At 43.4% G+C, this 14462-nt stretch overlaps 2 non-coding genes and 1 pseudogene across 2 annotated transcripts; all 3 read right to left on the reverse strand.

Annotated features, from left to right (window-relative positions):
* Positions 1-4098: 4098 nt before the first annotated feature.
* On the reverse strand, positions 4099-7697 carry LOC149063357 (large subunit ribosomal RNA; annotated as a pseudogene).
* Positions 7698-7842: 145 nt separating this feature from the next.
* LOC149063358 (5.8S ribosomal RNA) lies at positions 7843-7997 on the reverse strand. The gene has a single exon (XR_016196116.1). It is a non-coding gene; the product is annotated as a 5.8S ribosomal RNA (ribosomal RNA).
* Positions 7998-8287: 290 nt separating this feature from the next.
* On the reverse strand, positions 8288-10112 carry LOC149063359 (small subunit ribosomal RNA). The gene has a single exon (XR_016196120.1). It is a non-coding gene; the product is annotated as a small subunit ribosomal RNA (ribosomal RNA).
* Between the last annotated feature and the right edge of the window lie 4350 nt (positions 10113-14462).

A 14462-nucleotide genomic window follows, 5' to 3' on the forward strand; every position in this document is an offset into this window, starting at 1 on the left:
AGTTTTTGACAGTTTAAACTGTCACATCAAAAACCCTCCAAAAACCTTTGTCAAAAACCTCAAACATTGCTTTTCGATATAAAAATTCCCATTGAAAATGCACACGTTAATTGCATGTAATGTTTAAAGTGACTATGTTATACAAAAAATAAATATTTAATATGATTCTAAAATAATTTTCTACTCTCGACAGAATTATTTTGGACAATATATATATGCTTTTTTTCTTATAAAATTTCAATAAAGCATAACATGAACATTGAAGGAAAAACTATGGAACGATTTGACATTCTTTGATTCAAGATTTCCAAAATTATCTATATATATCTGTATATCTCTATATATATCTATACATATCTATAATTTTGGAAAAATATTTCCAAAATTTCAACTGCTTATATATGTTTGCATTGATATAAACCGTCTGCTGTACTCTTTTTACAACAGATAAGTGTTTAAAAAAGTTTATTACATCATGTATGTAATGTTGATTTCTGTCATTATTAAATTATCTAGATAACCACTGATACTTAAAACGATACTCTTGTTGCGCATAACATTGAAATATATCTAGCGATCAAAATACTAAATTGTAGGACTAAAATGTCATTTAATTTGGCAATGCTAGCTTGTATATGTCAAACTTGGTTTATTCTTACTTTTGCTCTATGATATGGTACATTTGCTAGCATTTATAATGCAATGGTTTTCCAATTGAAAGCTGTATTCAAACGTGCATAACAAATGCTTTGGTTGAAAATACTCTTTAAAGCTCTGTGAATTTATACACCCTGATCTAAGAAATTTTTAGGTGAAAATAAATGAGTTTAATTAGTGCATTAACAGATGCTGCATGAGAATTTTTATATGGAATAAAATTTTAGGCAGATCAGAAAATTTAAAATATCAAAATATATATTTTTCCTCAGTGATTATAATTCTGAATATAAAACCCTTTAATCTAAATAAAAGTAAATGTTTTGTTATTTAACATATCTATCAAGTTAACAAAAACTATTTGACATCATTGACAGTAAGATTTTGATAGTTTTAATACCAAGTTAGTTTCTGGGGTCAAAAATGTAACTCTGATGCCTTATCATACATATTTTAAATAAGCAGCTCTATTCCACTTAGCAAATTGAACACAGGTAATGAGTAGCTTAGATAAATAAACCATAAAATTATATTTTATATGTTCTACACTCTTATGTTGAAAAATTCAAAATTGCAAATTATAATATTTTGTTTTAATTATTGTAATAAATTAATGTTTAAAAATAAAACATTGTAATATGCCAAAAAGTAATTTTTTCATCATTGTACACCTATTGTGTTCAAAACATTATCAAAAGGCATTCATTTAGGTTTTTGATGGTTTTCGACATTTTTTGACGCTTGTCAAAAACCCAACCCTGGTACAAATATGCATATTCAAGCAGAAATTAATTTTTTTTGTCAAGATCCACGTTAACTATATAGTAATATGCACTCCAAGTCATCTATAGATAAAAATATCTAACCTAGTATTTAGCTTTAGAAAATCATTGCACAAAATAAAATAAAAAAAACGAATACCTATTTGACAAAAACTCAAAATTTAAAAATTTAATATCGTTTCCCATTGGTTGGAATACCCAAATTTCAGGATTTTGTGTTTCATTTTTAGTGCATAAAAATTCTAGTCCTAAACTTTACACTGTAAACATTCACTGTGCTTGTACATAATTTTCAAAAAGTTTGCTAAGATTATCAGTCAATGTGAATATTTATGGCATTTGGTGGGAGTTTGACCCTTTAATAAATGGACGTAGATGGCCCAGGTTGGGGAACATTTTTGAGCCTTTCATGAATATCGGGAAAGAATAATAATACAGAACTCTTGTTAGAGGCGGGAACTGAAAAAAAGCACCTGAAGCATAATTAGAATAGCAGAGAAAAAAATTTAATTTTTATCAACATTTATAAAATATGCCTTAGAATTTAGAAAATGTACTCTATCACGTAAAAATAACGAAATATGCAAATAAAAAAAAAATGCCAGGGCACAGAAATTCGAGCCCTAGTGATGACGAACAAGGCTTAACAAATCCCAGGCACCATAGCGAGTATAAAATCTGTATTGGCGGCTAAAATTCTCTTTGTGATTGGTGTTGGAATTTATTTTCTGATTTCACAGCAGTATGTCTTTTAACATAGGAAAATGATAAAAGTCCTGAAAAAAAAAAACATTTAGAACAGTTTCTCTGGAAATTAAGATCATCCTTGGACCCTAAAACTTTTTTCGATTTGTCAAGCCCTGTATTTCGGCCACCAGGAATTTTTCACATGTCACCAAACAAGGCTAGGATTTGATAAGCAAGGTGAACGGCAACTCGGTGCTTTAATTTGTAATGTCAAGTTTTCTAATCAGGGATTTCACTGTTTTTTTCTGTATTTTTATTTTGCAAACATTTCTTTTGAATTTTTGTATTTCTACCAACCATGCGTTCCGCTTCGAATTAGATCAAAAAATGTCAGTTGTGCTGTTTTTCAGTGAAAAAATTTGTATACTTCCACAACTTTTTTTAATGGCATGATCGAACACAGGCGGAGATAGACGTGAAAGTCTGGGGGCATGATATCAATTCATATATTCGAATGTACATTAGTCAGTGGGTTCCACCTTCGATGCTGGGGGCTCTCCGCCCATGCGATCGAACGTCACCAATGTTTACCTCCCTTATGGAATAATGGCCAATTTAAAAAAACAATAAGACAAAAGCCTTATTTCAAATACATCGAGATACAGCATGAAAATTCAAAAAAATTACCAGTCCACTATAAGAAAATGAAAAATACCTGCCACATGTACAGGGATGTGGAAATCAGCGGAAGAAAACGCTGTCAGAAAAAAAGTACAAATGTGGAACGAGAAAGTGAATTAACATTCCACAAAATGTACCCCTCTGGCAGGCAGTAACTTGAAATTAAATCGAGGTTTATCCGTATCACGGGATGCTTAGACAAATCTAACGGACACCAGATAGTAATAGTTGCGTGCACACACCCTATAAGCATCTTTTTCCGACGAATCGAATTGAAAAAAAAAAATTAAAACAGAGAGCAGAAAATATAATCAACTTCTTTGTTCCAGAAGATTGACAAACGCGCCACAACGATCACGTAAAGACGTTGCCATTCACAAAAAAATAAATATAAAAAATTCAGGAACACGCGCGTCTCCGCGACCAGCAGTACGCAAGTTGATCAATCAGAGAGGATCTTATTCGAACGTCAAAACTGTTCTTCAGACACAAAGTCTCTTTTGATTGGACAATGTGGTGGTGGAAGTAGTCATTTATATGGGCAAAATAGGGGAAGAAACTGAATCTGCTTGGCCTTTTCTTTCCTTCACAGAGGGAAAAAATTAAATGTCAAACATTTCTCTCTTCAAAGGGGAAAAAAATGGCACAAAAATGTTTGTACTGAAATCGCCCGTTGTCGCCAAAAATGACACTAAAAGTGAGCGAAATCGCCAACCTTACCTAAAATCACCGATAAATTGCCAATTACGGAAAATGAAGCACCATTACACAAATAGCGGTGGATTGAACTCTTCAAAAAGGAAAAATGTATGACCATATTCCCTCGAAGAAAATACGGGACATCGCCAATTTTCGCCAACTGCCAGGAAATTCGCCAAATATTACAACAGAAAAGTCGCCAATTACTGCCGAAAAATTGCTAATGGCGGAAAATGAAGCACCACATGACCTGCATACCCGAGGTATGTAAATGAAAATTTTTTAAGTATTTTTTGTATTTAATGAGAATTTTAAATAAAATTTCAAAATCGATAAGGGAGGCAATCGATATGTATTAGTGACGTATTCCATCGGGGACGTGGAGTGAACGATTAATCGATTATGAATCCGATGTAATCGATGGTTGTTCTGCAAGGTATCGATTACTGATGGTTCATATCGATTTCAAGAATTTGACAGGCGGAGAGTCCAAATCATTGGCGCGAGGTAAAAAAAATAATTCGAAGTGTGAGAGGACCACGGTAACCTCCTCCGTTTCATAACAAAAAAAATTAACGCCGGTATAGCACCGACGAATCTTCCGATCCGAAAGACGTGTCTCAATAGATCGCGGTGTGATGGCCGCTCTACTAAGAACGACAGTCCGATCGTACCTCGGTCGTCTGCCAACGATTCTGCGCCCGCACGTCACACCTTCGAGGTTCCGATACGAGGTAGCGGGAGTCGCACGGTCTAAGCGACTCCGGCAAAGCTGCCTCCGTTCCTGCGGCTTCGTCACCGAAACGGGTTCGGTTATCGCTGCCTTCCGACGGAAACGGTCGCACAAAGGTATCGTTGCAGTGACTAGGCGGGATTCCGGCTTAGAGGCGTTCAGCCGTGATCCCGCGGACGGTAGCTTCGCGCCACTGGCCGCTCGACCAAGCGCACGTACCAAATGTCCGAACCTGCGGTTCCTCTCGTACTGAGCAGGATTACTATCGCAACGACTACTACTATCAGTAGGATAAATCTAACCTGTCTCACGACGGTCTAAACCCAGCTCACATTCCCTGATTAGTGGGTGAACAATCCAACGCTTGGAGTATTCTGCTACTCCATGATAGGAAGAGCCGACATCGAAGGGTCAAAAAGCGACGTCGCTATGAACGCTTGGCCGCCACAAGTCAGTTATCCCTCAAGTAACTTTTCTGACACCTCTCGCTTAAAACTCATAAACTTCCGAGAGGATCGATAAGCCCGGCTTTCGCCGTCCGTGCTCGTACTGAAAGTCCGGATCAAGCGAGCTTTTGCCCTTTTGCTCCTCGCGAGGTTTCCGTCCTCGTTGAGCTCGCCTTAGGACACCTGCGTTACGGTTTAACAGATGTACCGCCCCAGTCGAGCTCCCCGCCTGACACTGTCCTCGGAGCGGATCTCGAAGCGAATCTCGCGGCGATTAGCTCCACGAAGAGCGGCCTAAGCCACCTTCCGCTTCACCGAGTCAGTGGAGGAACGATGGGAGCGGTGGTATTTCAGAACCGGCTGCGAGAACCTCCCACCTATGCTACACCTCCCAGGTCCCTCCACAGAGTCAGACTAGAGCCAAGCTTTAAAGGGTCTTCTTTCCCCGCTGATTTTTCCAAGCCCGTTCCCTTGGCTGTGGTTTCGCCGGGCGGCAGGTAGGGACAGTTGGGAGTCTCGTTAATCCATTCATGCGCGTCACTAATTAGATGACGAGGCATTTGGCTACCTTAAAAGAGTCATAGTTACTCCTGCCGTTTAGTGGCGCTTGGATGAATTTCTTCACTTTGACATTCACACCACTGGGCAGAAATCACATTGCGTCAACACCGCTCACCAGCCGTCGCAATGCTATGTTTTAATTAAACAGTCGGACTCCCCCGGTCCGTGCCAGTTCTGAGTCGGCCGTTTCTCGCCCGTCGAGACCCGTGGGCGTTCTCTCGGAGCACCCCGAGCAGCTGCAACGTTCCACGAGACGGCGTCGACGCTGTTCCGGGCTCGACGCCCGAAACCGGTGCGACGCCGAAACCCGCTTCCCGCAGCAGCCCGACGGACCCGACCCTCAGAGCCAATCCTTCTCCCGAAGTTACGGATCCAATTTGCCGACTTCCCTTACCTGCATTGTCCCGTCGACGAGAGGCTGTTCACCTCGGAGACCTGCTGCGGATATGGGTACGGCCCGGTGCGAAAATCACAACTCCTCCCTCGGATTTTCAAGGGTCGACGGGAGCGCACCGGACGTCGCAAGAGACGCGACGCTTCTCGGGCACTTCGACCCTATCTCCGGACGACCCGATTCCAGGGACTCGAACCCTTGCGAAGAAAAGACAACTCTTCCCGGGACTCCCGTCGACGTATCCGAGCTCGGTTGCGTCGCCGCGTTAGGGACGCGAGGTCCCGATCTCCGCATCCGGGTAGGGGAATCTTAACCCCTTTCCCTTTCGGTCAGGCCGGGAGAGATTCCCGGCATCGGAACGGATTTCTCCTATCCCTCAGGACCGACTCACCCGCGTCCGAATGCCGTTCGCGCGGAACCCTTCTCCACTTCGGTCCTCGAGGTTCTCACTCGAGTATTTGCTACTACCACCAAGATCTGCGCCGGCGGAGGCTCCGGGGGTGCTCGCGCCACTCCCCTTCGACGCCCCCCGCCGCGACCCTCCTACTCGCCGCGACATAAACTCTGTCTGCCGCGGCGGTCTGGCGTGGGCTCCGACGCTTAAGCACCTTCCATTTTCAGGGCCTATCGCTTCGGCGGGTGAGTTGTTACACACTCCTTAGAGGATTCCGACTTCCATGGCCACCTACCCGATGTTTTAAGCGATAAACACCTTTCAATCTCATGAGCGTCGCATCGGGTGCCTTAGCCAGACGTCCGGTTCATCCCGCTGCGCCAGTTCTGCTTACCAAAAGTGGCCCACTGGGCACTCTCATCCGTGACCGGGCTTCGAGTCCGAAAGCCCGGCGTCTCGCCCATTTAAAGTTTGAGAATAGGTCGAGGACGTTTCGACCCCGAGGCCTCTAATCATTCGCTTTACCGGACGCGACTGCTCGAGCGCCAGCTATCCTGCGGGAAACTTCGGAGGGAACCAGCTACTAGACGGTTCGATTAGTCTTTCGCCCCTATACCCGGGTTCGACGATCGAATTGCACGTCAGAACCGCTGCGGACCTCCACCGGAGTTTCCCCCGGCTTCATCCTACCCGGGAATAGTTCACCGTCTTTCGGGTCCCAACGTGTACGCTCACGCTCCGATCGCCTATACAGGCGTCGGGCCGTCGGTGCGCCACACTGCGAGCAGTGCGGATCCCGACCGATCGCTTTCGTTCTGCCCGTGGGCTTGTTCGAGTCCCACTGACTCGCGCACATGTTAGACTCCTTGGTCCGTGTTTCAAGACGGGTCGGGTGGGTGACCGATGTCGCCAGCCGCGTACGCTCACCGCGGGAAATCCCGCTCGCAGAGGCGAGAGCACGGCAAATCTCCCAAAGAGGAAGACGTCATCCTCGGTCGGGGATCACGCCACGAACGAGCCGGCTAGACACAGCGGGGAGACTCCACTGCCACCTGCCGTAGCCCGCTCTTCAGGCTGACCACGCCCAACCGGCTGCGACGTCCATACCGGATGGAATGCACCGGAAGACTCGAGCGCCACGAAAGCGGAGGGGTCCTTTACGGAACCCGCCTCGCCAACGGGCTCGCGCCTCTCCGACCGAACCATCGGGCGAGGACCGTTCGAGGGCCCACCCGTTTGCCTCCGAGCAGTTTCACGCACTCTTGAACTCTCTCTTCAAAGTCCTTTTCAACTTTCCCTCACGGTACTTGTTCGCTATCGGTCTCGCGGCCGTATTTAGTCTTAGATGGAGTCTACCACCCTCTTGGGGCTGCACTCCCAAGCAACCCGACTCTGGGGAGGCAGCTTCACGAGCACGAGGCGGCAACCACGGGCCTGACACCCTCCCTGGAAAACAGCCCCAGTCAAGGGGACTTGCTGCACGCTCGGAACTCGCGAACGCTCCCTCCCTAACGCCACATTCCCGACGCCGCAGCGACGTGGGGTTCGGCGATGGACGCTTCCCTGTTCGCTCGCCGTTACTAAGGGAATCCCAGTTGGTTTCTCTTCCTCCGCTTATTGATATGCTTAAATTCAGCGGGTGATCTCGTCCGATCCGAGGTCGACAGCCTTTCCGTCGGCAGCAGGGCACTCTTCCTTCCGTGTGGCGGAGAGTCGCCCTACCGCGAAACGTCCGTTCCGCGACTTGAACCGACGCAGCGACAGCGAAGCGGTCGAGACGGAGAAAAATCCCGTGGGCAAGCTTCATCCGACCCTCGGACGGGCGAGGCCCCTGGCTGCAGCCAGAGACCGCAATGCGCGTTCGAAGTATCAATGCTCGACGTGTCCCGCAATTCACACTAAATATCGCAACTGGCTGCGTTCTTCATCGATCCGCGAGCCGAGTGATCCACTGCTCGGAGTAGTTGCGCACTTTCCTCGTGCCGTCCCCGCGAACAGCCTTGCTGCGGGCGTTCTGCCTGGGACTTTAGCCTCGCGACTTGGAAATTTGACGCCATCTCTTCTGTTTGCCCCGCCGCTTCCTCTGCCTGGTGTCGCATCTACAACGCCAAGGAGCGATGGCGTCCAACTCCGTCAGCAGAAGAGGGATCGGGACGCTGGTCAGCGTTCGCGTGATCTTCGTTCTACCTCCGGCCTCTCGCGAGAAAGGCCGAGCCTCGCATCGGATTCCCGTCAAGCTGGGAATCGATTCCGTAATGATCCTACCGCAGGTTCACCTACGGTAACTTTGTTACGACTTTTACTTCCTCTAAACGAACAAGTTCGGTCGTCTTTCCGGCAGTTCCCTCCGGACGGACGCCCAGCGAGAACGCCAGTCCAAAGACCTCACTAATTCGTTCAATCGGTAGTAGCGACGGGCGGTGTGTACAAAGGGCAGGGACCTAGTCGCCGCGGACTGATGATCCGCGACTACTAGGAATTCCTCGTTCGAGGGGAACAGTTACAATCCCCTATCCCCGTCACGAAGGAAGTTCAGCGGGTTACCCAGTCCCGTCGGACGAGGAGAACACACGCTGTTTCCTTCAGTGTAGCTCGCGTGCGGCCCCGAACATCTAAGGGCATCACAGACCTGTTGTTGCTCCGTTTCGTGCGGCTAGTCGCCGCTCGTCCCTCTAAGAAGGAGCACCCTCGAGGCTACGAGGCTGCTCTAACTAGTAGGTCGGAGTCTCGCTCGTTAACGGAATTAACCAGACAAATCGCTCCACCAACTACAAACGGCCATGCACCACTTTTCGCCGAATCCAGAAAGAACCCATCAAACCTGTCAGTCATTCCGGCGTCCTGGCCGGGTAAGTTTCCCCGTGTTGAGTCAAATTAAGCCGCAAGCTCCACTCCTGGTGTGCCCTTCCGTCAATTCCTTTAAGTTTCAGCTTTGCAACCATACTTCCCCCGGAACCCGAAAACTCTGGTTTCCCCGGAAGCTGCCCGCCGAGTCATTTTGTCAACTGCGGCGGATCGCCGGTCGGCATAGTTTACGGTCAGAACTAGGGCGGTATCTGATCGCCTTCGAACCTCTGACTTTCGTTCTTGATCAATGAAAACATCCTTGGCAAATGCTTTCGCGGTAGTTCGTCTCGCGACGGTCCAAGAATTTCACCTCTGTCGCCGCGATACGGATGCCCCCGTCTGTCCCTCTCGATCATTACCTCGCGCTCCTAAGACCAACGAAATAGAACGGAGGTCCTATTCCATTATTCCATGCACCATTATCCAGGCGTCGCAGCCCGCTTCGAGCACTCTAATTTTCTCAAAGTAAACGCGCCGGTCGCTCGGGACGACCGGTCAAGGTCATCGAGAGAAACCGGCCACTTGTTCCGGGCAGGGCGGTGACCGCCGGTAGCGGACCACCCCTCCAGAACGGAAATCCGACTACGAGCTTTTTAACCGCAGCAACTTTAATATACGCTATCGGAGCTGGTGTTACCGCTGCTGCTGGCACCAGACTTGCCATCCAATAGATCCTCGAAGGAGGATTTGAGACCCTCTCATTCCGATTGCGGAATCTCGAAGAGACCCGCATCGTTATTTTTCGTCACTACCTCCCCGTGCCGGGAGTGGGTAATTTGCGCGCCTGCTGCCTTCCTTGGATGTGGTATCCGTTTCTCAGGCTCCCTCTCCGGAATCGAACCCTGATTCCCCGTCACCCGTTACGACCACGGTAGGCACGTGACCTACCGTCGACAGTTGATAAGGCAGACACTTGAAAGATGCGTCGCCGGGACGCGCCCTTGCGATCCGCACAAAGTTATCCAGAGTCGTCACCGAACACCGTTCCCCCGGAGGACAACGGATTGGCCTTGGTCTAATAAAAGCGCTCGTCACCCTCGCGGGATCGGAGCTCCGCTGCATGTATTAGCTCTAGAATTACCACAGTTATCCAAGTAACGTGGCACGATCTAAGGAACCATAACTGATTTAATGAGCCATTCGCGGTTTCGCTTTTATAAAGCCTGTACTTAGACATGCATGGCTTAATCTTTGAGACAAGCATATGACTACTGGCAGGATCAACCAGGTAGCGTCGATTCCGCGATCGATCTGTGGCACCACCGTCAAGGCAGAGACCACGATCTGACAGTGAACGACACGTACGAACACGCACTCGTAAAGAGTCCGATTCTCAGCCTCTCGTTTACCAGAAACGGCTACGAGCGAGAACTGCGAAAACGAGACCGGCACGCACATTCGCAACCCGCTCTCTCCATATCACGCTGTCCAGCTTGCATCAAAAGCAAGACGACTGCCGAGTCAGAAAGGAAAAGGAGCCGTCGCCAAGATCAGCGAGAGCCCCAGTTTTACGAGCAGAAAGACAGAAAAAAAAACTTCATTTCTTCCCTGCTCTGACCGTCACCTCACATACATAGCTTCGAAGTTCGTCTCAACATCCAATTCCATTTCTTATCACTCTCCCATCGCTTCTGAAGGTGTGGAAAGAGGAAAAAAGATGAAAAGAAAAGGTTCACAACAATCACTACAAAAACTATATATACAACCGTGACCCGGTTGTGAAAAAAAGATGTGAAAACGTAATTTTGCACATCTTTACTTTATTAGCAATGTTCTATACTTTTTCTGTATTAAAAACCATTTTCACACAAGAATCAGTTTTATTTCTAGTTCAAAAGTATGGATACGAAACATTGCACGAATGCACGTAGCTGTAATTTTTGTTTTTTTCGCGATTTGCAGCAAATAGCTTAAAATTTCAGGTTACAAAACAAATTTGGATTCAGCATACCCAAAACCATAATGTTTGACACCAAGATCACTATTTTATTCCTTCAAAAGTTATTAGGATCTTATTTCGTTTGTACCTTTATTTCTTCTAGAAAAAAAAAAAAGGGACATTTTTTAAAATTCGGGATGGATAAACATCGAATCGTCAATTTTTTTTAAATTCATTCGTGTTTGCTTCTTCAATTATTTATTGTAATTAATAAATTTTATAGAAATAAAAATAGGTTTAGTTTGAGTAATGTACACTAGATGGCGGGCAAAACACATAAAATGGACACGTTTTGAACTTCCTGAAATTCAACGTTTCTTTTCAGAATTGAACCCAAATAAAAACACACAATATAAATAAGCATCCACGTTAAACTGAAAAATAATTCATAGTCGAACCTCCGTCCCTCCAATCAAGTTGTGAAATATAATAATTATTGAGATAAGAGTAACGCTTATTAATGAGTAATGGGGCAAATGGACGTGATTTTTTCAGTTCAAACATTACCAGGTAGATGGCGACCCCAGTCCAATTCACTCGTACGGAATTTCGTTGGTAGTGTGTGTTTAAATAAAATTTAATAGTTTTAAATTTGAACATTAAAAAATAAAAGCATTCGAAACTTTTCCGATTCCGTGGGCTGTAACGGGAAATGCTTTCATCATACAAACAATATAAGGAAATTAAGTCCACGCTTAATTTTGTTCTACGCAGTGGCGGATTAAAGTCGCTCGAGGCCCCTTAGATTAGAAAAAACTGAAATTTGGGTTTTTCGGGGCCTTTTGGAAGTCGGGGCACCCGCCGTTAAATCCGCCTCTGGTTTTACGTCATTTTATTAACGCCTTCAATGAATATCAGAGCTTAACAAATCTTGATAAAATCTAGGCGCCAACCAAATATTTCAGGAGCCAAGCTCATTTCTTTTGCTGAAACTAGTAATCACAAACAAAAAATTTTAGGCGCCAATATCAATTTTTCAGTCACCATTGGCGCTTGGGATTTGTGAATCCCTGGTAGATATGTTCCTTATAAATCAAATGTGGCACGCTATGGAAGTATTTAGAATGAGCTACACAGAGACGTTCATTTAATTTGAAAAACAAAAAATCAAATGCTCAAGTCACACATTTTTCAGTCACATGAGATTAGCCAAATTGTCATGAATCGCCCATAATAGTACTGCACACACTTAATAAATATTATAAAGGGGCGAGAAAAAAATGTAGAAAATATCTACAAAGCTAAAAAACCTCTGAAATTACTTATCGTTATTACAAAGTTTAAAGAAAATGGACTATGACGTCAGAGAAAAGAAATTATAAAAAAATTTATTTCATTTATAACATAAAAGTTACAAGAATGCATCTAATCCATATAGTAAATTTTTGTTTGCCAACAAGTATCTGTTAATGTGAGGCATCTGATAACGCTGCTAGTGGGAAGCGTTCACTAACAGGGAGTTTATTTCGCTGACAGAGTGCCCACAATAAAAGGTGCAGCTGTATATTATGAGAATTACACCAAAATAGGTATATATTCAGTTATTGTTATTGAGCAGGGCTTGACAAATCCCAGGGACCAGGTTGCTAAAAATCAGTATTGGCACATAAAGCTTACACTGTGGTTGCTGAATTGGAGATTAAGAGTATGACGCAATATATTTTGACTTCATGACAGTGTGTCTGTCCATCACATCCTAGAGATAAAAGGCCTCCGCACTCTGCCTGTGACGTCAGTAAGTAGTCTATTTTCCCTAAGAATATTCAGGGAAAAAAAATTCCCTGCTCATGCTAGTATCAATGTTGTAAGGAAAAGAAATGATCGAGCTCAGAATTGGCGATTTCTATACCCCACATCCAATCACTATGCAGCTTTTGTGAGGCAATCAGGAAGATTCGACGCCAAAATAAGAAGAAACGAATTACGATGCTGTGTGGCAAACTTGCTAGGTAGTCTGAATGACGCTTATGGCAAACACTGCAGAGGCCTTCTATCTCTAGGAGGTGATGGTCTGTCTCCCTACTTGGAAAAGGAGGGGGGGGGGGGACTCCTTTTGGATGAGATTGTGGTAGGTGTGTATATTCGGAACCCTATATCAGCAGCTGAAACTACATAATCCCTTGTTCGTTGTTAGTCCAGCTCTTGGACGATTCATCATGGAAACAATTCCCAGAAGTACATAAGTTTGGCTCGCTAATGTATATACATCTTCAGCTGTTTTGTACTATTATACAACAGGGAATATTATAAAATACATTGCTATTGTAAAATATAAAAATATTACCTGAAATATCTTTTTCGTGACGTGTGGAGCAATAAATTTTGCAATTATGGACCAATTATGCAGGCCTATAAGGAAAAAAAAAGAAAAACTAATTTTTTGGGAGAAAAATATTTTAGTCTATATATGAAATGCATCGCAGTACTACAAACTTTAGTACAAATCTGGGTTGGCAGGTTTTTGGCACATGGCAGTTTTTGACAGTTTAAACTGTCACATCAAAAACCCTCCAAAAACCTTTGTCAAAAACCTCAAACATTGCTTTTCGATATAAAAATTCCCATTGAAAATGCACACGTTAATTGCATGTAATGTTTAAAGTGACTATGTTATACAAAAAATAAATATTTAATATGATTCTAAAATAATTTTCTACTCTCGACAGAATTATTTTGGACAATATATATATGCTTTTTTTCTTATAAAATTTCAATAAAGCATAACATGAACATTGAAGGAAAAACTATGGAACGATTTGACATTCTTTGATTCAAGATTTCCAAAATTATCTATATATATCTGTATATCTCTATATATATCTATACATATCTATAATTTTGGAAAAATATTTCCAAAATTTCAACTGCTTATATATGTTTGCATTGATATAAACCGTCTGCTGTACTCTTTTTACAACAGATAAGTGTTTAAAAAAGTTTATTACATCATGTATGTAATGTTGATTTCTGTCATTATTAAATTATCTAGATAACCACTGATACTTAAAACGATACTCTTGTTGCGCATAACATTGAAATATATCTAGCGATCAAAATACTAAATTGTAGGACTAAAATGTCATTTAATTTGGCAATGCTAGCTTGTATATGTCAAACTTGGTTTATTCTTACTTTTGCTCTATGATATGGTACATTTGCTAGCATTTATAATGCAATGGTTTTCCAATTGAAGCTGTATTCAAACGTGCATAACAAATGCTTTGGTTGAAAATACTCTTTAAAGCTCTGTGAATTTATACACCCTGATCTAAGAAATTTTTAGGTGAAAATAAATGAGTTTAATTAGTGCATTAACAGATGCTGCATGAGAATTTTTATATGGAATAAAATTTTAGGCAGATCAGAAAATTTAAAATATCAAAATATATATTTTTCCTCAGTGATTATAATTCTGAATATAAAACCCTTTAATCTAAATAAAAGTAAATGTTTTGTTATTTAACATATCTATCAAGTTAACAAAAACTATTTGACATCATTGACAGTAAGATTTTGATAGTTTTAATACCAAGTTAGTTTCTGGGGTCAAAAATGTAACTCTGATGCCTTATCATACATATTTTAAATAAGCAGCTCTATTCCACTTAGCAAATTGAACACAGGTAATGAGTAGCTTAGATA

This window comes from Pholcus phalangioides, unplaced genomic scaffold (assembly GCF_987345545.1).
Source record: "Pholcus phalangioides strain wild (caught in Gottingen) unplaced genomic scaffold, Ppha-v1.0 ptg000585l_1, whole genome shotgun sequence".
NCBI classification, from domain to species: Eukaryota; Metazoa; Arthropoda; class Arachnida; order Araneae; family Pholcidae; genus Pholcus; species Pholcus phalangioides.